We start from the raw sequence: 25,415 nt of genomic DNA, 5'->3' as shown, positions 1-25,415 counted from the left end.
CCGTGCAACAACCCACCCCACCAGCAACTGCAGTCGAGGCCCAACTCATCCACCCACCAACTGCATCCCCCCCTCCACTCGTGGCCCAACCCACACCCCCACCAACTACATCCCCCCTTCCAGTCGTGGCCCAACCCACAAACCCACCAATTGCATCCCTCCCTCCACTCGTGGCACAACCCACACATCCATCAACTGAATCCCTCCCTCCAGTCGCGGCCCAACCCACCAGCTCACCAACTGCCTACCCTTCCCTAGACGTGGCCGATCTCAGCTTGGAGGCAGACCTTCAGGACTACATCCTCAGCGAGGACCAGTTAAGGTGGATTCGAATCGTTTCCGATATTGGCGAGGGCGGCAATGGATCAGTTCAGCTCGTTCGCTTCAATTATGAATATAGTGTCCTTAAAACCATGAAGAAAAACGACGCGAGGTACGCTCTCCTTCGCGAAGCTGACATTCAGATCTACCTGTCCGGCGCTGGAGGGGCCCCATTGGTCAAGGGTCTGGCTTTCCATCCAGCAAGACTCCTGATGTCCTACACTGGTCAAAACTACGTCAGCTACTTAGAAAACTGCAGCGGCCAGGAGGTTATTGAGTCTCTCATCTCCATTGGGAAGAGACTTCAAGAAATTCATGATAAGGGGGTCATTCATCTTGACTTCAAGATGAATAATGTTACCGTAACCCAGACCCGCCACCATGGCCCAGTCTTCCATATCATCGACTACGGTCTGAGCAGTTACGCTGGTGACGTGCCTCCTATAACAGGTGACCCAGCGCAATGTCCCTGGATAGCCCCCGAAATCATTGAGGGAGAGCCAGTTGCTCCCGCTAATGACGTCTACTCCTTCGGGTAACTCATTGCCCAATTGGCTGAGGATCAGAAGGACGACGGAGTCCGACACCGCCTGTGCCAGCTTGTCCATCTCGCCACTGATATTGACCAATTCCAGCGCCCCAGTCTGCTTTCTTTGATCCGACACTTGAAGGTCATCGCAAAGTCCCAAACAGATAGCAGAGTGGAGAGGCGACATCGGGGAAAACGTTGAATTTCTATACTCTTTACTTCATTGACCAGTACCCACGCCCCCGCCTGGTTCGAGACTTGAAGGTCATCGCGGAGTCCCAAGCAGATAGTAAACAGTACTGATTGGAGACGGCGTCGGGGAAAACGTTAAATTTCTATACTTTTTACTTCATGTTTACATTGAAATGTACTTTAATTTCTCCAGAACTTGGAAACAAGGACTTTTCGCTTAAGAAAATAATAAACCTCTCAATCTATAATTAGGTTCGGTAAAATGCCATCTGCTGGCTATGTGCGCCTGTTGGGAAATGACCGGTGTAGACCCCGTTGCTCACCAAAGTGAGACGAAGGGTATTCGAGTACATAGTATTCGAATAACGTTATTTCCTATTTTGCCAGGCCCATAGCCAAGTGGTAGCATTCCCTCCTCTTACACAAGGGCGCCGGGTTCGATCCTGGCTGTTGGAGATTTATATGTATGTATGTATGTATGTAAGATGTAGATAAGTAAAGGAGTAAGTATATATACTCATATAATGAACACTAATGAAAAAATTATCCGCGTGTTACTTAGAAATATCATTTATGAATTAAACTAAAGTATTTTTCAGAGAAAATCTATACTGATATAAAAAAAACAACAAACAATCAAATTTGTTAAACTAGAGCTCATTAAATGACAAATAAAGAATATGATATGTGAATTTCAACAATTTTATTAACATCACAAAACGAAATACATAACCCAAATAATATAAATCATCAAAAGTTATAAAAAAGAAGCCCTCTCATGACGTAAGCACTTATATTATCGGCGGAATCCGGTAACACCTCTTGAATAGCATATGCAAGACGGAGTAGAGTGGCTAGGGTCAGAAGCATATTCTCCACTTCAACTGACTAATGATATGTTAAGACAACACAAACCACATACATCGATTGTAAGGATGGAATCAGGGATGAAACATCTATAACTAGAAAGGTTAAAGATACAAAGATGATGAAATACCTTTACCTGGGATCAGTAGCACCTGTGGTAATGGACACACCTTTGTAATGCTTGATCACTTACAACTGATCAACTTTAATACGAAAGTCTTAGGTATTGTCCCTCAGGAAAACTTTTTATAAATATTTATAAAACACATATATATGTTAGATATACACTATCTCTAGAATATATCTTTACCTGGGACGTGTAACACTTGTGTGGATAGACACAACTTTGTAATGCATGATCCATTACACGAAATGAACTTCACTAACGAAGAGTTATACAACGCGTTGTTGGAGAACATTAATCAAATACCTATACAGAATTTTTATGTTAGATAAGAGGCATTAATTACAAGTGAACATAAGAAATGATGAAAGAAAAGGACGTAGATGTAGATATTTTATTAAGTGATGAAATACTCCTGCCTCAAACTAGCCCCTTTTATTGGATTTTCTGTGGTTTATATTTATAAATGTTTAAATTTAACATCTTTTTATTTCTTCTAACATCTTACGATTTCAGGCTTAAAGACCTTGGTTCTGAACAACCATTATAATGCAACACCATACATATTTATCATAAATAAATCATTTATCACAATAACCATTATGTTTGTACCAGATTCTTTAAGTCCTCAATCACGTTTGTTAATATATAAGGCATTTTTCCGCCACATTTCAATACATAACATATATCTACACGTGTGGAAATATATGTTTTATAGATTTTTCCTTATCTTTTTTAATCAAAGTACAAGGTTATGTGTGTGTGTGTGTGTGTGTGTGTGTGTGTGTGTCTGTGGGAGTGTGTCTATGTGTATGTGTGTGTATGCATGTGTGTGTGTGTCTCTGTATGTGTATGTGTGTGTGTGAGAGCTCATAGAAGTAAAGACAGTATATGATTACAAGGTCAAAAGACGAGACATCACGAGTGTATATCGCTCTCCCGTAATACGCAAATATTACCCCCCCCCCCCCCCCCACACACACACACACACACACACACACACACACACAGACACCCACACACACACACACACACACACAGAGCGGCGCCAGGCTGGAGGCGGGGCATCGTGACGTCACAGGCAAGTCCCTCCCCCCGCCAGATCCAAACATGTGTTGTGTCTGGTGATGGCGGTTCAAGATTTCCCACATTTATATTGATCTTTACATTATCATCCACTCCCAAAGTCACCTGGCATTCTTGTGTTTCAACAACAGACGTGATATATGCAACACCAGGCAAACATTGTACCATTATCTGATAGGTTAATTGGTGCACAATCAAGAACCAGTGAATTTCATCGCCGCCATAAGTAAGTAAGGAAGGTGACTTTAATGATGATAAATACGACCTGGTATGGCTGTGTCTACACACTACCGCCATCTGGTCAACATTGTACATACCAACATTTAAACTGTGACATTCAACCACAAGGTTTAAAGTCGCTCATGAAAACGCGAACTTAAAATCTATCCATTTAAATCTACCATTCATCAATAAACATTTAAACACCGTCATTTGAACGTAAACCTTCCAGCTGCGTTATTTTACCAGAGTCCTTTAAGATACGTCATATAAACACAAAACTTAAATGTACGTTAAGCTTGTGCAAACCATCATTGAAACTCAAACTTTTGAATTAGAATTGTAATGAAAATGCGAACTTTTAACTCCGTCAAATTACAGCTATTGTACAAAATGATTCACTTAATTGACAAATTTTAATGTCAGTTAATTTAACGATATCCTTTGTGGTTCATCTTTGAAACACAAACCTTTAAACTTTGTCTCTAGAACTGAACACAACCATTAAGTTTCATAACTGGAATGGAAATTTGGATAATCTATCAAAATTCGTCATATAACGCGAACTTTTAAATCCTTCCATTCAGTTGGGCCGTTACTTGCCTGGCTGCCATTCATAATATGTCCTTTTATATTGTATGTTGACTACGCTCTCATTCATTCGTCATTTGGATCGTCTCACTGATATTCCATTCATAAACTTCATTCCTAAAGCTTATTTTTGACCACCATGTTGTTTCCTTAAGGTTTATAATTCTTTGTGTATTTAATAATAGAAGATTCAATGATATTTCTCGTGGTACTGGAATTAGAGTTAATAATGCCATCTCAGTTATTAACTCTAACTCCAGTACCACGAGAAATATCATTGAATCTTCTATTTCTGAATACACAAAGAATTATAATCTTAATATTAGTGATGGTCTATACAAATTGGATAACTTTAATGTTGATAAAATGTGTAAACAATTCACCTTCTTGTCCACATAATAAGTTTATGATACGCTTGTTGTCTGTCTTGGACAATCACATGTTTACCATATGGCGCCCTAGCTACGTCTCTTCGTTGTATATCAATTGAGTGTTATATTTCTCTCTTGTGTCTCCCTTGATGATGTGAGTATTACACGAAAGTGCACTTGGGAACTTATCGTGTTTATTTTCCTAGTGGACTCATAAGAGTATACTTGATCACGTGCAAAATCGTGATCCTTTCCAATATATATATATATATATATATATATATATATATATATATATATATATATATATATTATCCCTGGGGATAGGGGATTAAGAATACTTCCCACGTATTCCCTGCGTGTCGTAGAAGGCGACTAAAAGGGGAAGGAGCGGGGGGCTGGAAATCCTCCCCTCTCGTTTTTTTTTTTTTTTTTTTTTCTTTTTTAATTTTCCAAAAGAAGGAACAGAGGGGGCCAGGTGAGGATATTCCAAAAAAGGCCCAGTCCTCTGTTCTTAACGCTACCTCGCTATCGCGGGAAATAGCGAATAGTATGAAAAAGAAAAAAAAATATATATATATATATATATATATATATATATATATATATATATATATATATATATATATATATATATATATATATTCTTTTTCTTTCATACTATTCGCCATTTCCCGCGTCAGCGAGGTAGCGTTAAGAACAGAGGACTGGGCCCCTGAGGAAACATCCTCACCCGGCCCCCTTCACTGTTTCTTCCTTTGGAATATTAAAAAAAAAAAACGAGAGGGGAGGATTTCCAGCCCCCCGCTCCCTTCCCTTTTAGTTCGCCTTCTACGACACGCAGGGAATACGTGGGAAGTATTCTTTCTCCCCTATCCCCAGGGATAATATATATATATATATATATATATATATATATATATATATATATATATATATATATATATATATATACCTCGCACACGCGGGAGACAGCGACAAAGTATAAAAAAATATATATATATATATATATATATATATATATATATATATATATATATATATATATATATATATATATATATATATATATATACATATCCTTCAGTATGTTTACTTTCGATAATGAGGAACAGAAGAAGGAGCCAAACAAGTAAATTTCGTCAAAGACATCTCTCTTTTCTAAACGCTGCCTCGCAAAGATTTTCATTAATTCAAATTGAAGAAACAGACGTATTTTTCTATTGTCTGGTTAGCTCAGTGGTAGAGCGTGAGTCTCACACACTCAAGGTCGTGGGTTCGAGACCCACACCAGACATAATTTTGGTCTTTTTCTTGTTTCATTTTGTCCGCATCACATGTGTGCAACATTCAGTATGTTCGTCCAACGTTATAGTGAAGATCTTCACAATAAATTGGGGTTTTCGACCTTATCTGAAAGGGTCAGGTCCACCAAGACGTCCTTGAAATCTTCCAGAAGCTTCTGGCGATCCTCCTCCAACTGCTGGGCACATCAGAGTTAACATGGGCCGGACATCGGTTGTGGAACGACTTAATCTGCTTCCGGTAGTTAGCAGGGATGATAATGAGGGCTCTGACCTCATACCAGGTCAGCTTAGTTCTAGTCAATTGCACAGTTCCAGTCTATTGCTTAGTTCCAGTCTATTGCTTAGTTCCAGTCTATTGCAACGACAATAAAAAAGTAAAACTCATTTCTTCGTGGAAAATTGAGAGGAAAACACGACAGCAACATGGAGATTTACCCTGTGGTTATTTTGCCGGCTAGTCGGCAACGGTCGGTCAAACACTATTTAGCCGTGGTAATCTCAGTGCTTCATATAATACTAAGTGCCAGAAAATGTTCTTGGGGGCGTAGCTCAGTGGTAGAGCACTCGCTTGGCATGCGAGAGGTCCCGGGTTCAAACCCCGGCGCTTCCATTTTTTATTTGGGAAATTCATTGTTTTCAGTCTTGTATATATATATATATATATATATATATATATATATATATATATATATGTATATATATATATATATATATATATATATATATCGTCCGATCAGGGAAGTTAAGCAACGTTGGGTCTGGTTAGTACTTGGATGGGTGACCGTCTGGGAGCACCAGATGCTGTTATCCCTGGGGATAGGGAAGAAAGTATACTTGCCACGTATTCCCTGCGTGTCGTACAAGGCGACTAAAAGGGGAGGGAGCAGAAGGCCGGAAATCCTTTACTCTCATTTTCAATTTTCCAAAAGACGGAACAGAGAAGATATAAAGATATTGTAAAGATGTAATTAATATAAGATATAAGAATGAATGGAAGATACGGATGTAGCTGAAACAAGGAGTAATGAAGATTAAGGTGCAATGAAAATTATTCTGTAGTGAAGATAAATGTATATGTTGAGATTTTGTATTGAACATCAAGAAGTAATGATAATGATGAGAGTGTAGTGATGATGAGGGTTTAGTTAGGGAGTGGTGACAATTGCCTTTACAATGATAATAAGGAGGTAACACAATGAGGAACACAAACGCCAGGGATAATATATATATATATATATATATATATATATATATATATATATATATATATATATATATATATATATATATATATATATATATATATATATATATATATTTCTTTCTTTTCTTTCATACTATTCGCCATTTCCCGCGTCAGCGAGGTAGCGTTAAAAACAGAGGACTAGGCCTCTGAGGAAACACCCTCATCCAGCCCCCTTCTCTGTTCCTTCCTTTGGAAAAAAAAAAAAGAGAGAGAGGGGAGGATTTCCAGCCCCCCGCTCCCTCCCCTTTTAGTCGCCTTCTACGACACGCAGGGAATACGTGGGAAGCATTCTTACTCCCCTATCCCCAGGGAACATATATATATATATATATATATATATATATATATATATATATATATATATATATATATATATATATATATATATATATATATATATATATATATATATATATATATATATATATACACTTATGTGTGTGTGTGTGTGTGTGTGTGTGTGTGTGTGTGTGTTTGTGTGTGTGTGTGTACGGATAAACTTTAATGCTGGCCAGGGTGTACTGGTGATGCCTTTGACCTAAAATGTACGTTCAAGCCCTTAGGCTTATCATAATCTTCACTACAACCTCATCTTCATATGACCTTATCTTGACTAAGCTGGTTTCAAGGAAGGCTTTAGATTTTTCCCGCTCACACAAACAACGTACTTACACGGGGCCCCACGAGTGTAAAACTTCCTACTAATACAGTGCAAATACATGATTACACACACCTACACACCACCACCACCACTAACAATACACAGAGAAATAGCCTTTTCGGTTGGCTTTGGATCCGTCCTTGAACGGAGTTTGGAGGATTTGGGGGATCAGGTCAATAAGGCTACGTTCACTACAACCTCATATTCACTAACGTGTATCTTCACTACTAGCTTATTCTCACTAAATTATATCTTCGCTATACCCTCTTATTCACTACACCGTTATTTTTACCATACCATCATCATTGTACTCATTGATGTTCACTAAAAGTAGTTCTTATCTTCACTACATAATCATTTTGAATAAACTTTACTCTTTAATAACCCTTATCTCTACTACATTCGTATCTTCACTACAACCTATCTTGACAGTATCCTTATCATCACTATACTCTTCTTCACTACACTCTCATCTTAACATCATCCTTCTGTTTACCGAACTTAGTTCAAAGTCTGACTTGAACGTAGCTTTGGAAAGTTTGTGTTCCTCATTGTGTTACCTCCTTATTATCATTGTAAAGGCAATTGTCACCACTCCCTAACTAAACCCTCATCGTCACTACACTCTCATCATTATCATTACTTCTTGATGTTCAATACAAAATTTTAACATATACATTTATCTTCACTACAGAATAATTTTCATTGCCCCTTAATCTTCATTACTCCTTGTTTCAGCTACATCCGTATCTTCCATTCATTCTTATATCTTATATTAATTACATCTTTACAATATCTTAATGTCTTCTCTGTTCCGTCTTTTGAAAAATTGAAAATGAGAGTAAAGGATTTCCGGCCTTCTGCTCCCTACCCTTTTAGTCGCCTTGTACGACACGCAGGGAATACGAGGCAAGTATACTTTCTTCCCTATCCCCAGGGATAACAGCATCTGGTGTTCCCAGACGGTCACCCATCCAAGTAGTAACCAGACCCAACGTTGCTTAACTTCCCTGATTGGACGATATATATATATATATATATATATATATATATATATATATATATATATATATATATATATATATATATATATATATATAATAAAGACTGCAAACAATGAATTTCCCAAATAACAAAAATGGAAGCGCCGGGGTTTGAACCCGGGTCCTCTTGCATGCCAAGCGAGTGCTCTACCACTGATCTACGCCCCCAAGAACATATTTTTGACATAGTATTATATGAAGTACTGAGATTACCAGGCAAAATAGTGTTTGACCGACCGTTGCCGACTAGCCGGCAAAATAACCACAGGGTAAATCTCTATGTTGCTGTCGTGTTTTACTCTCAATTTTCCACGAAGAAATGTTTTACTTTTTATTGTCGTTACAATAGACTGAAACTAAGCAATAGACTGGAACTAAGCAATAGACTGGAACTAAGCTGACCTGGTATGAGGTCAGAGCCCTCATTATCATCCCTGCTAACTACCGGAAGCAGTTTAAGTCGTTCCACAACCGATGTCCGGCCCATGTTAACTCTGATGTGCCCAGCTGTTGGAGGAGGATCGCCAGAAGCTTCTGGAAGATTTCAAGGACGTCTTGGTGGACCTGACCCTTTCAGATAAGGTCGAAAACCTCAATTTATTGTGAAGATCTTCACTATAACGTTGGATGAACATACTGAATGTTGCACACATGTGATGCGGACAAAATGAAAAAAGAAAAAGACAAAAAATATGTCTGGTGTGGGTCTCGAACCCACGACCTTGAGTGTGTGAGACTCACGCTCTACCACTGAGCTAACCAGACAATAGAAAAATACGTCTGTTTCTTCAATTTGAATTAATGAAAATCTTTGCGAGGCAGCGTTAAGAAAAGAGAGATGTCTTTGACGAAATTTACTTTCTTGGCTTATTCTTCTGTTCCTCATTATCGAAAGTAAACATACTGAAGGATATATATATATATATATATATATATATATATATATATATATATATATATATATATATATATATATATATTGGAAAGGATCACAATTTTGCGCGTGATCAATTATATTCCTAAGAGTCCACGGGGAAAATGAAACATGCCACGTTCCCAAGTGCACTTTCATGTAATAACCACATCATCAGGGGAGACACAAGAGAGAAATATAACAGTCAGTTGATATACAACGAAGAGACGTAGCTAGTACGCCATATGGTAAACATGTGATTGTCCAAGACAGACAACAAGCGTATCATAAACTTATTATGTGGACAAGATGAATTCCTTACAAATTTTATCAACACTAAATTTATGCAATTTGTATAGACAATCACTTATATCAAGATTATAATTCTTTGTGCATTTAATGATAGAAGATTCAATGATATTTCTCGTGGTACTGGAGTTAGAGATTATAATGCCATCTCAGTTATTAACTCTAACTCCAGTACCACGAGAAATATCACTGAATCTTCTATTATTAAATACACAAAGAATTATAAACATTAAGGAAACATGCAACATGGCGGTCAAACTATGAGATGCACAAATGAAGTTTATGAATGGAATATCAGTGAGACGAACTAGTTGATGAATGATGAATGAAAGTGTAATAAAGTCATGATGAATGAATGAAAGTGTAATAAAGTCATGATGAATGAATGAAAGTGTAATAAAGTCATGATGAATGAATGAAAGTGTAATAAAGTCATGATGAATGAATGAAAGTGTAATAAAGTCATGATGAATGAATGAAAGTGTAATAAAGTCATGATGAATGAATGAAAGTGTAATAAAGTCATGATGAATGAATGAAAGTGTAATAAAGTCATGATGAATGATGAATGAAAGTGTAATAAAGTCATGATGAATGAATGAAAGTGTAATAAAGTCATGATAAATGAATGAAAGTGTAATAAAGTCATGATGAATGAATGAAAGTGTAATAAAGTCATGATGAATGAATGAAAGTGTAATAAAGTCATGATGAATGAATGAAAGTGTAATAAAGTCATGATGAATGAATGAAAGTGTAATAAAGTCATGATGAATGATGAATGAAAGTGTAATAAAGTCATGATGAATGAATGAAAGTGTAATAAAGTCATGATAAATGAATGAAAGTGTAATAAAGTCATGATGAATGAATGAAAGTGTAATAAAGTCATGATGAATGAATGAAAGTGTAATAAAGTCATAGTTTAAAAGGACAAAATATGAATGGCAGCCAGGGAAGAGTGGCCCAGGTAAATGGAAGGTTGAAAAGTTCGCGTTATGTGACGAATTTTGATAGATTTTGCAAGTTTCCTTTCCTATGATGGAACGTAAAAGTTTGTGCTTAGTTCTAGAGACAGAGTTCATAGGTTTATGTTTTAATGATGAACATCAAAGGATACCATTAATTTAACTGACTTTAAAAATGTTCAATTAAATGAAGCATTACGTACACAAGCTGCTTTTTGGCGGAGTTAAAAATTCGCATTTTTTGCTAATTCTAAAGTAGTTGTTAAATTGACGGACTTAAAAGTTCGAGTTTCACCTTTAAACCTTGTGTTTATACGACGTATCTTAGAGTACTTGTTAATGTAATGCAAGTGGAAGGTTTACGTTTTAAAGATGGTGTTTAAATGTTAATTAATGAATGACAGTTAAATGGATAGATTTTAAGTTCGCGTTTGCGTGGGCCACTTTAAGGTTAAGGTTCGTACGTACCAGGTTGACCAGATGGCGGTAGTGTGTAGACACAGCCATACCAGGTCGTATTTATCATCATTAAAGTCACCTTCCTTACTTACTTATGGCGGCGATGAAATTCACTGGTTCTTGATTGTGCACCAATTAACCTATCAGATAATGGTACAATGTTTGCCTGGTGTTGCATATATCACGTCTGTTGTTGAAACACAAGAATGCCAGGTGACTTTGGGAGTGGATGATAATGTAAAGATCAATATAAATGTGGGAAATCTTGAACCGCCATCACCAGACACAACACATGTTTGGATCTGGCGGGGGGAGGGACTTGCCTGTGACGTCACGATGCCCCGCCTCCAGCCTGGCGCCGCTCTGTGTGTGTGTGTGTGTGTGTGTGTGTGTGTGTGTGTGTGTGCATTATGGGAGAGAGTTATACACTCGTGTTGTCCCGTCTCTTAACCTTATAAGTATATACTATACATTTGCTCCTGGAATTAGTTCAGTTTAGTAAGTTAGAGAGAACTTCCAAATTTATTTTCTCCTGGCAAGATGGCCGGGTGGTTTAAGGCGCTGCTTTCAAATCATTGTCTGGTCTTCCGGGCGTGGGTTCGAGTCCCGCTCCTGATAAACATTTATCTTTCTTTTTTCCATAAAACATGACTAACCCAGAGACAGCAGGAACCAACAGTTGGTTGGGACACAAGATATACACTAATCCCTGGGATGCTTCCATCCAATGGAAAATGAAAAACATACAATTGGAAAAACTTATTTTTTCCTGAAAACATGTTGACTTATATTCATTTAATGGTTACGAAAACTAAACAATATACACCAAGATGACTACAGGTTCAAAATACTGTTACAAGGACAGATCAAGACAAAATCATGGTTTGTGGAGTTTAATTCTTTTAACTCAGTGTAACACCGGTATGTGGTATATTTAGACCATATTGTCTTGTTATATTAGGAAGAGACAACTGTATTGAATGTTTTACCGTTATCATCATTATAGTACAGTACTATTTATCATAATTACATTATTACTATTACTATTATCACTATCATCATCATTATTATCATCATTATCATTATTATCATTATTATCATTATTATTATCATTATTGTCATTATTATCATTATTATTATTATTATTATTATTATTATTATTATTATTATCATTATTATTATTATTATAATCATTATTATTATCATCACCATTATTGGCATTATCATTATCATTATGTATTATTATTATCATCATCATTATTATTATTATTATCAATATTATTATCATTAGTATCATTGTTATCATTATTATAATCATTATGATTATCATTATCAATAAGTATAATATGATATCTGGTACTGAAGGATACGGTATGCTGGTTATCAAGTGGGAAGTTAGATATGGTATGGATTGTCACTTCACATGTAGGTTAGTAGGAAATATATTGTGTACCTAACGTGTGTTGTTGGGCATTATAATCGTCCGATAATGATAATGATTAAATCTTATTTCCTGCTCTTCTCAGTTTTAAAACCAGATATATGAAATATCTTTCGTTGACCAATTTTTTGTCTACAGTTCAGTATGTACATGTGTGTGTGGTCTTAAGATTTAGGTGACTAAGTATTGGAATTCACTGGCAGGTGTGGTGTGCATTATCACCGAGCCTGAGTCTCAAAGATCAAGGTCATGGGTTCGAATCTCCAACATTCAGTATGTTCATCCAACGTTATAGTGAAGATCTTGACGATGAATTAGGATTTTGACATTATCTGAAAGCGTTGGGTCAAAGATCAGTGATTTTAAGAGTTTAGTGAGATAGTATTGAAGTGGAGAGTGTAGTGGCTGAGGCCAAGAACCAGTGGTGTCCAGTGAGTAGTGAAGATAATGACCCTTGTCCTGCCCCATTAGGTCAGGTCAAATGGCACTTAGCGAGGTAGCGAGTTAGAGTCAAGAACAGAGGAAGTATTTTGGGAACAAGTGAGTGAGTGTGTCAGCAGTTATGATGTAAGAGACCAGGTATTAGTGATGGTGATTTAAATGCGAAGGTAAGTAATGTGGCAGTGGAGGGTATAACTGAGGTGCATGGAAATGGTGAACAACTTGTGTTGTGTGTGTGTAAAGGACTGGTGATTGGGAATACCTGGTTTGTAAAATGTGATATACATAAATATACGTATGTGAGTAGGAGAGATGGCCAGTGGGCATGACTGGATTACATGTTAATTGAAAGACGTGTAAAAGAAAGACTTTTGGGTGTAAATGTACTGAAAGGGGCTGTTGGAGGCGACAGTGTAGACGACAGTGAAGATCTGAAGAGGTTTTCGAATGAGGAAACAATGTCGGGGAGAAGAGGTGGCGAGAGGAAGTGAACTTGGAAAAGAGACTTGTGTGAAGAAATACCAAGAGAGATTGAGTGCCACATACACTCTTACTGTGTAAATAACCCTTTCTATGAGATGACGTAAAGATGTTGATGAACAGAGGAGTTGGGATATGACATGAAAAAGGTGGAGAATAAATGAAGGAAAGATTGAGATATACAGATGACTGGCGGACCGCCATGATGGTTGTCAATCTAGCCAGCTGGGTTATTATTTATAAGTTGTGTTTAGTTGTAGGTCCAAGTTTGTTGTCATGATATAATGTTGACTGCCAGTGAGTACCTGGCTGGCGCGGGTGCCACAAGGCTGGGTCAAGTGTAGTGTAAGTGTGGTCTAGGGATGGTGTGTGTACCACTTGTAGATGATGGGCCGCATCATGACCTGCCGGTTATAACATCTTGACCAACACCTGCTGCTGCTGCTACACTTGCAACTCTCCTTTTCTAAGGCCGTTTTTATGCTTCATGTAACTTTGTCTTTTTTAAATTATTCTAAAGCTATAACTACAAAATTATTTTTACTATGTAGTTTCTGTGAAAATATACTCTGAAAGCACATCGCTGTCGTCTTCCAGGCATTGCCCATCTGATACAATAATTGGTGGCAGGTGACAGTTGATATAGAACGGTTGAGGCCAGTGTGACCACGTGGAGTTTGTAACTGGTTGAGGCCAGCGTGACCACGTGGAGCTTGTGACTAGTTGAGGTCAGAGTGACCACGTGGGGCTTGTGACTCATTGAGGCCAGGGTGACCACGTGGTGCTGAGACTGGCTGGGGCCAGCGTGACCACTTGGGGTTGTGACTGGTTGAGGCCAGCATGACTACGTGAGGTTGTGACTGGTTGAGGCCAGCATGACTACGTGAGGTTGTGACTGGTTGAGGCCAGCATGAGTACGTGAGGTTGTGATTGGTTGAGGCCAGCATGAGTACGTGAGGTTGTGATTGGTTGAGGCCAATGTGACCACGTTGGGCTTGTGACTGGTTGAGGCCAACGTGACCAATTGGGCCTTAGGACTGATTGAGGGTAGCGTGACCACTTGGGGTCGTGACTGGTTGCGGCAAGCGTGACCACGTTTGGCTTGTGACTGGTTAAGGCCAGCGTGACCACGTGGTGTTGTGACTGGTTAAGGCCAGCTTGACCACGTGGTGTTGTGACTGGTTGATGCCAGCGTGACCAAATGGGGTTATGACTGGTTGAGGCCAGCGTGATCACGTGGGGTTATGACTGGTTGAGGCCAGAGTGACCACGTGGGGTTGTGACTGGTTAAGGCCAGCGTGACCACGTGGGGTTGTGACTGGTTGAGGCTAGCGTGACCACGTGGGGTTGTGACTGGTTGAGGCCAGCGTGACCACGTGGGGTTGTGACTGGGGTGTTGATGTGTTGTGGTCGGCGTCCACAAGGTCGTTATCTTAGTATTTCAGGAACGGAGGAAGATCCACAGTGGACGTTTTACAAACACAATGTTGAATCATCACAACTTTTACCGAATCTGATGGAAAGATTGAAATCAATGAATGAAATATTTCAAATATGAAAAAATAAGACAAAAAACGAATGTTTATTAATTCTTTCATTTTTTTACGATTTTCTGAAATAATTGCCAGATACTCCAACCTTAATAACAGTTTCTCTTTGTCTTATGTAGTCATAAAATCCCTACCTGTCTTTACCATGAATGGAAATGATCAATGAATCATTACATTTACTTTGACTCCAATTGGCTCTTCCATTATTTATATATAATGAAATTTGTTCATAGAAATTAAAGGTCAGAGGAGGATAGATAGTTCTACTTTTTCATGACTAATGGTGTTGTTCTTTGACAATATGCTGTACTGACCTAAGTTTATACGTATTACAGTAACGATGTGAGAAGTTGATGATATTCCAGGTAAAGGTACAGATTACATCAGTAAACATACCTCTTACATAACTAACCCTGCCTGCCACCTGTGAGAGAAAGAAACTCTCATGATCTTAATGTGTTCATTTGGAAGGATTCTAATGCCTGGTATCAAGGAAATGATATGCATACTGTAATACAGTGATCAATATTGTACGTCATAATGTAAGTGGTGTGTGACTAACTATAGCTGTAATATTACCTGTTCATTCTTGCTACTAACACATGACACCAAGTTGCCTGTTAGTCTTATTACGTACATTAATACACTGTTGTCTTGGCTTTACATCTCTACTAATGATGACACCTAAATCCTTCTCCTGCCTTGATAGTTTTATTTCCACATCTTAAGATGATACTGTAGTTTGCCTGCTATGTGTACACAGTGTAAACATATGTCTACGGTGAATATCACTGGCCATTGTACACTGACGTTGTTCAGCAATGTAGACCCAGGAGAGAACCTTAGACACCATTACGGTATTTTGTGATGGACGAAAACTTGACTCAATACAAGAAAAATAATTACACCTTTACTGAGTCTGAGAACCTATCATTGATTGTCATAGAATCCAGATGTAAAATGTATATTGCTACCGGATTTCTATAGAAAGTACGTGGGACATTGTATTTAAGCAAATTATCTAACACGATAATGAATGAAATCCCATAACTTTTCTGTAGCACAGGGTACAGAAATGTATGTAACGTGAAACCGGTAGAATTAACATATCTAACATAAAGATTTCTATTTTGCAGATAACATAAATGTTTTACATGTAGAAATCAGTAATATCTTCAACAACCTAAACATAATACCATCAAATTTTATATTACAAGGTTTTCATCCGGCTTTTACTCATTAAAACGATATTGCTTACAGAAAAGTAATATAGTTATTATCAGCACAAGGTTTACAGAAGTTATGAGTTTATATTCTTCCAAACTTTAGTACGATCCTTTATGTACCCTTTGTAAAATAGACCTGTTTATTTTACTGTGATGAACACTAATGAAAAAATTATCCGCGTGTTACTTAGAAATATCATTTATGAATTAAACTAAAGTATTTTTCAGAGAAAATCTATATTGATATAAAAAACAACAAACAATCAAGTTTGATAAACTAGAGTTCATTAAATGACAAATAAAGAATATGATATGTGAATTTCAACAATTTTATTAACATCACAAAACGAAATACATAACCCAAATAATATAAATCATCAAAAGTTATAAAAAAGAAGCCCTCTCATGACGTAAGCACTTATAGTATCGGCGGAATCCGGTAACACATCTCGAATATCATGTGGAAGACAGAGTAGAGTGGCTAGACTCAGAAGCATGTTCTCCACTTCAACTGACTAATGATATGTTAAGACAACACAAACCACATACATCGATTGTGAGGATGGAATCAGGGATGAAACATCTATAACTAGAAAGGTTAAAGATACAAAGATGGTGAAATACCTTTACCCGGGATCAGTAGCACCTGTGGTAATGGACACACCTTTGTAATTCTTGGTCACTTACAACTGATCAACTTTAATACGAAAGTCTTAGGTATTATCCTTCAGGAAAACTTTTTAAAAATATTTATAAAACACATATATATGTTAGATATACACTATCTCTAGAATATATCTTTACCTGGGACGTGTGACACCTGTGTGGATAGACAGAGCTTTGTAATGCATGATCCATTACATGAAATGAACTTCACTAACGAAGAGTTATACAACGCGTCGTTGGAGAACATTAATCAAATACCTATACAGAATTTTTATGTTAGATAAAAGACATTCTTGGTAGTAAACATAAGAAATGATGATGAAAGATCAGGGACGTAGATGTAGATATTTTGTTCAAAGATAAAATACTCCTGCCTTAAACTAACTCATTGTATTGCATTTTCACTTAGATACCCACATGATAATGCGTTCTGTTCTTTAAAATCAAATTCTTATGTTTCTAACATGTTTTTATTATATCTTATATAATCTTAAGGATTCAGGCTTAAAGATCTTGGTTCTGAACAACCATTATAATGCAACACAATACATATTTATCATAAACTAATAATCTATCACAATAACCATTATGTTTGTACCAGATTCTTTAAGTCCTCAGTCACGTTTGTTAATATATAAGAGATTTTTCCGCCACTGACAAGTGGCTCCGTGGTGTAGTGGTTAGCACATCTGCCTCATAAACAGTTAGTCCGGGTTCGATTCCCGGCGGGGCCTTTGTTTTCAGTATTTCTTTGTGATCGTAAATACTCGTAGGTAGGTTCTCTCTCTCTCTCTCTCTTCTCTCTCTCTCTCTCTCTCTCTCTCTCTCTCTCTCTCTCTCTCTATCAGCCGACAGGCAAGTTGAAGAAATCTGGAATTCATCCTTTAGAAATCTGGTATACGAAGAGAGGCTATAATGATTGGATCTCTTCTCCCTTAAGACACGTTGACTTCGCAGCGACTTAATCCAAGTGTTCAAAATTCTGAATAAGTTCAATAAAGTAAACCTCGAGCATCTTTTCGAAATACAAGAAAATGCGGTTACCAGGACAAATGGAATAAAACTCAAAGCTAAATAATGTAGTACGGACGTGGGATAAAGTTTCTTTTCCTATAGGTGTGGTTTAACACTGGAATAAGTTACCGTCAGACGTAGTGAATGCTAAAACCATAAATACTTTCAAAAGTCGTTTAGAAAAATATCTTATAAAGTCAGGTATACTTTGAGGAAAATGCCAGAAATAAACGGATAAACGACAGCGATAACGGGGTTAATAGAAGGGTAATGTGCAGAATAAAGTTATCTAATTTGTATACACCATCACTAATGATAGGATTATAATTCTTTGTGTATTTAATGATAGAAGATCCAATGATATTTCTAGTGGTAATAGAGCTGGAGTAATCTTCTATTATCAAATACACAAAGAATTATAATCTCAATATCAGTGATGGTCTATACAAATTAGATAACTTTAGTGTTGATAAAATTTGTAAAATGATAAGTTTATGATACGCTCGTTCTCTGTCTTGGTCAATCACATATTTACCAAATGGCGTCCTAGCTACGTCTCTTCCTTGTATATCAACTGACTGTTATATTTCTCTCTTGTGTCTCCCCGTGGACTTATCGGAATATCTTGATCACGCTCAAAATTGTAATCCTTTCCATGGGGAAAATGAAACATGAAAAGTTCCCAAGTGCACTTTCGTGTAATAATCACATCATCAGGGGAGACACAAGGGAGGAATATAACAGTCAGTTGATATACATAGAAGAGACGAAGCTAGGACGCCATTTGGTAAACATATATATATATATATATATATATATATATATATATATATATATATATATATATATATATATATATATATATATATATATTTTTGCTTTGTCGCTGTCTCCCGCGTTTGCGAGGTATATATATATATATATATATATATATATGAAAGGAGGGCAAGGAATGGAGTGAATTGGATCGATGTGGTATACCTGGGTTGACGTGCTGTCAGTGGATTGAATCGGGGCATGTGAAGCGTCTGGGGTAAACCATGGAAAGCTGTGTAGGTATGTATATTTGCGTGTGTGGACGTGTATGTATATACATGTGTATGGGGGTGGGTTGGGCCATTTCTTTCGTCTGTTTCCTTGCGCTACCTCACAAACGCGGGAGACAGCGACAAAGCAAAAAAAAAAAAAATATATATGTATATGTGCGTGTGTGGGCATTTGTGTATATACATGTGTATGTGGGTGGGTTGGGTCATTCTTTCATCTGTTTCCTTGTGCTACCTCGCTAACGCGGGAGACAGCGACAAAGTATAATAATAATGATAATAAATAATATATATATATATATATATATATATATATATATATATATATATATATATATATATATATATATATATATATATATATATATATATATATATATATATATATATATACTGAAATGATGATAATTTAACTGTCATATTGAGATGAGTAATAATGGATATATGAGCAGACATTGGTAGGTTTTCTGTATATGCTAAACTTAAACTTGTTTCCTTGCCTATGGATCATGGAATCTAAAAATGGTAACATACCATTATTTTCATTTTCTACAGTAGATTTGATGGAAGGTACTAAATTGTTAAGTAAGGGGAGAAATATTTGTAAATTTTCATTTGTTGGCCGAACACAAAGCACATCATCTACAAACCTACACCAAATTGCATTAGAAGGTAAAATATCCTTTAGTAATTTTGTTTCAAAAAATTCCATATAAAGATTACTTAGTGCAGGTGAAAGAGGGTTACCCATTGCCATACCAAATTTTTGAGCAAAATAATCGCTTTTGAATTGAAACACACAATCTTTTATACATAATTTTATCAGATCAATGAAAACAATCTTTGAAACAGGTAAGTGAATATCATTCAAGACATCAGATAAGTATTCTAAAAGGTCATCAACTGGAACTTTTGTGAAAAGTGAGGAAACATCGAAGCTGAATAGTTTGAAATCAAAATTAGCATTGATATTGTTTAGCTTGTTGACTAAATGTATATTGTTCATGATATTAGAATTTGACACCTTACCCACTAAATGGTTTGATAAAGAAACTAACCATTTTGACAATCTATATGTGATGGAGCCTACTGAACTCACTATAGGTCTTGCTGGAAAATTCTGTTTATGTGTTTTGATAAGTCCATACATATATGGGCATGAAGGGGACAAAGATGACAAACTTTGATAAGAAAACCATTACCTTTCAACAGCACCTTCATTTCTCGATTGAAATGGGAATTAACTGCTTCTAAGGGATTTTTACTGAGTTTAGAATATGTTGTGTCATCATTTAAAAGAAAATTCAATTTAGATAAAAGTTACTTTGCCTAAAATCACAACAGTGTTAGCCTTATCTGCTTTAGTAATATTTATATCCTTGTCTTCTTTTAAGGTGTTAATAGCTCTTATAAATCTTTTAGGGCAACTAGATTCCACTGGTTTTGACAAACTGGCATACACTAAATCTTACAGATATTAATTTCATCACTACTTAAATTACTGTATTTCTCTAAATTACAAAAAGACTATGTGACATCTACACAGATGGCTTCCCTGTTAGAGCACACAAAACTTAATCCATAGCCTAATGCACACAAGGAATCTTTATCTAGTTGTTTATCAGACAGGTTTATCACAAAAGAAGGGTTTGTGTTCTTAGTCCAGTCGCTGTTATTAATAAGATGGTCCAACTTACAATTTAGTGTCATTTTGTAGCCTATTGCTTTCATTCCTTAATCTATCATAGCAATAGTCCAACATCCGGTTCTTCCAATATGTCGGTATTGCCATTTGAAAAGCAAGTTTCTTCTCTCTTGTAATGCGAAAAGTCTCCTCCATTGCAAGTTTCTTTAATTCAATGTGTTTCTTTAAAATGACGTTTTGGAATTGGTGAAATGGTCAACCAGACAGCTGCAACAATCGTTGAGGTAGGACAAACCTTGGCATCACTTATTCATCAAGGCATTTCCTTTCCAATATATATATATATATATATATATATATATATATATATATATATATATATATATATATATATATATATATATATATATATATATATATATATATATATATTTTTTTTTTTTTTTTTTTTTCATACTATTTGCCATTTCCCGCGTTAGCGAGGTAGCGTTAAGAACAGAGAACTGGGCCTTACAGGGAATATCCTCACCTGACCCCCTTCTCTGTTCCTTCTTTTGGAAAATTAAAAAAAAAAACAAGAGAGGGGAGGATTTCCAGCCACCCGCTCCCTCCCCTTTTAGTCGCCTTCTACGACACGCAGGGAATACGTGGGAAGTATGCTTTCTCCCCTATCCCCAGGGATAGTATATATATATATATATATATATATATATATATATATATATATATATATATATATATATATATATATTTTTTTTTTTTTTTTTTATACTTTGTCGCTGTCTCCCGCGTTTGCGAGGTAGGGCAAGGAAACAGACGAAAGAAATGGCCCAACCCCCCCCCATACACATGTACATACACACGTCCACACACGCAAATATACATACCTACACAGCTTTCCATGGTTTACCCCGGACGCTTCACATGCCTTGATTCAATCCACTGACAGCACGTCAACCCCTGTATACCACATCGCTCCAATTCACTCTATTCCTTGCCCTCCTTTCACCCTCCTGCATGTTCAGGCCCCGATCACACAAAATCCTTTTCACTCCATCTTTCCACCTCCAATTTGGTCTCCCTCTTCTCCTCGTTCCCTCCACCTCCGACACATATATCCTCTTGGTCAATCTTTCCTCACTCATTCTCTCCATGTGCCCAAACCATTTCAAAACACCCTCTTCTGCTCTCTCAACCACGCTCTTTTTATTTCCACACATCTCTCTTACCCTTACGTTACTTACTCGATCAAACCACCTCACACCACACATTGTCCTCAAACATCTCATTTCCAGCACATCCATCCTCCTGCGCACAACTCTATCCATAGCCCACGCCTCGCAACCATACAACATTGTTGGAACCACTATTCCTTCAAACATACCCATTTTTGCTTTCCGGGATAATGTTCTCGACTTCCACACATTTTTCAAGGCTCCCAAAATTTTCGCCCCCTCCCCCACCCTATGATCCACTTCCGCTTCCATGGTTCCATCCGCTGACAGATCCACTCCCAGATATCTAAAACACTTCACTTCCTCCAGTTTTTCTCCATTCAAACTCACCTCCCAATTGACTTGACCCTCAACCCTACTGTACCTAATAACCTTGCTCTTATTCACATTTACTCTTAACTTTCTTCTTCCACACACTTTACCAAAATCCGTCACCAGCTTCTGCAGTTTCTCACATGAATCCGCCACCAGCGCTGTATCATCAGCGAACAACAACTGACTCACTTCCCAAGCTCTCTCATCCCCAACAGACTTCATACTTGCCCCTCTTTCCAAAACTCTTGCATTTACCTCCCTAACAACCCCATCCATAAACAAATTAAACAACCATGGAGACATCACACACCCCTGCCGCAAACACACATTCACTGAGAACCAATCACTTTCCTCTCTTCCTACACGTACACATGCCTTACATCCTCGATAAAAACTTTTCACTGCTTCTAACAACTTGCCTCCCACACCATATATTCTTAATACCTTCCACAGAGCATCTCTATCAACTCTATCATATGCCTTCTCCAGATCCATAAATGCTACATACAAATCCATTTGCTTTTCTAAGTATTTCTCACATACATTCTTCAAAGCAAACACCTGATCCACACATCCTCTACCACTTCTGAAACCACACTGCTCTTCCCCAATCTGATGCTCTGTACATGCCTTCACCCTCTCAATCAATACCCTCCCATATAATTTACCAGGAATACTCAACAAACTTATACCTCTGTAATTTGAGCACTCACTCTTATCCCCTTTGCCTTTGTACAATGGCACTATGCACGCATTCCGCCAATCCTCAGGCACCTCACCATGAGTCATACATACATTAAATAACCTTACCAACCAGTCAACAATACAGTCACCCCCTTTTTTAATAAATTCCACTGCAATACCATCCAAACCTGCTGCCTTGCCGGCTTTCATCTTCCGCAAAGCTTTTACTACCTCTTCTCTGTTTACCAAATCATTTTCCCTAACCCTCTCACTTTGCACACCACCTCGACCCAAACACCCTATATCTGCCACTCTGTCATCAGACACATTCAACAAACCTTCAAAATACTCATTCCATCTCCTTCTCACATCACCACTACTTGTTATCACCTCCCCATTTACGCCCTTCACTGAAGTTCCCATTTGCTCCCTTGTCTTACGCACCCTATTTACCTCCTTCCAGAACATCTTTTTATTCTCCCTAAAATTTACTGATAGTCTCTCACCCCAACTCTCATTTGCCCTTTTTTTCACCTCTTGCACCTTTCTCTTGACCTCCTGTCTCTTTCTTTTATACTTCTCCCACTCAATTGCATTTTTTCCCTGCAAAAATCGTCCAAATGCCTCTCTCTTCTCTTTCACTAATACTCTTACTTCTTCATCCCACCACTCACTACCCTTTCTAAACAGCCCACCTCCCACTCTTCTCATGCCACAAGCATCTTTTGCGCAATCCATCACTGATTCCCTAAATACATCCCATTCCTCCCCCACTCCCCTTACTTCCATTGTTCTCACCTTTTTCCATTCTGTACACAGTCTCTCCAGATACTTCTTCACACAGGTCTCCTTCCCAAGCTCACTTACTCTCACCACCTTCTTCACCCCAATATTCACTCTTCTTTTCTGAAAACCCATGCTAATCTTCACCTTAGCCTCCACAAGATAATGATCAGACATCCCTCCAGTTGCACCTCTCAGCACATTGACATCCAAAAGTCTCTCTTTCGCACGCCTGTCAATTAACACGTAATCCAATAACGCTCTCTGGCCATCTCTCCTACTTACATAAGTATACTTACGTATATCTCGCTTTTTAAACCAGGTATTCCCAATCATCAGTCCTTTTTCAGCACATAAATCTACAAGCTCTTCACCATTTCCATTTACAACACTGAACACCCCATGCATACCAATTATTCCCTCAACTGCCACATTACTCACCTTTGCATTCAAATCACCCATCACTATAACCCGGTCTCGTGCATCAAAACCGCTAACACACTCATTTAGCTGCTCCCAAAACACTTGCCTCTCATGATCTTTCTTCTCATGCCCAGGTGCATATGCACCAATAATCACCCACCTCTCTCCATCAACTTTCAATTTTACCCATATTAATCGAGAATTTACTTTCTTACATTCTTTCACATACTCCCACAACTCCTGTTTCAGGAGTATTGCTACTCCTTCCCTTGCTCTTGTCCTCTCACTAACCCCTGACTTCACTCCCCAGACATTTCCAAACCACTCTTCCCCTTTACCCTTGAGCTTCGTTTCACTCAGAGCCAAAACATCCAGGTTCCTTTCCTCAAACATACTACCTATCTCTCCTTTTTTCACATCTTGGTTACATCCACACACATTTAGGCACCCCACTCTGAGCCTTCGAGGAGGATGAGCACTCCCCGCGTGACTCCTTCTTCTGTTTCCCATTTTAGAAAGTTAATACAAGAAGGGGAGGATTTCCGGCCCCCCGCTCCCGTCCCCTCTAGTCGCTTTCTACGACACGCGAGGAATACGAGTGTTTTCCTTGCATTTCTAGGACGATGGACGATATCAGTACACATGAAAAAAGCAGAACCAGGAAACTAGATCTGGAGATAGAGACAGATTAACATACTTGGAAACACAGGCAGGCAGTCCAGTCGTATGATCTCGTTAATGGCCACAAAAACAAACTCATATATATATGTGTATATATGTATATATATATATATATATATATATATATATATATATATATATATATATATATATATATATATATATATATATATATATATATATATATATATATATATATGTATATATATATATATATATATATATATATATATATATATATATATATATATATATATATGTATATATGTGGATGTATGAACACATGCGACCGTTATAGGACACACACACACACAATATATATATATATATATATATATATATATATATATATATATATATATATATATATATATATATATATATATATATATATATATGTATATATATATATATATATATATATATATATATACGTATATATATATATATGTATATATATATATATATATATATATATATGTATATATATATATATATATATATATATATATATATATATATATATATATATATATATATATATATATATATATATATATATATATATATATATATATA

General features: G+C 37.0%; 1 non-coding gene across 1 annotated transcript; it reads left to right on the top strand.

Annotated features, from left to right (window-relative positions):
* The first annotated feature begins 5,525 nt into the window (after positions 1-5,525).
* Positions 5,526-5,597, top strand: TRNAV-CAC (transfer RNA valine (anticodon CAC)). Its single transcript has one exon. It is a non-coding gene; the product is annotated as a tRNA-Val (tRNA).
* The last annotated feature ends 19,818 nt before the right edge of the window (positions 5,598-25,415 follow it).

The sequence above is a fragment of the Panulirus ornatus genome, chromosome 43, assembly GCF_036320965.1.
Source record: "Panulirus ornatus isolate Po-2019 chromosome 43, ASM3632096v1, whole genome shotgun sequence".
Lineage (NCBI taxonomy): Eukaryota > Metazoa > Arthropoda > Malacostraca > Decapoda > Palinuridae > Panulirus > Panulirus ornatus.
This window is presented reverse-complemented; position numbering and strand designations above follow the sequence as displayed.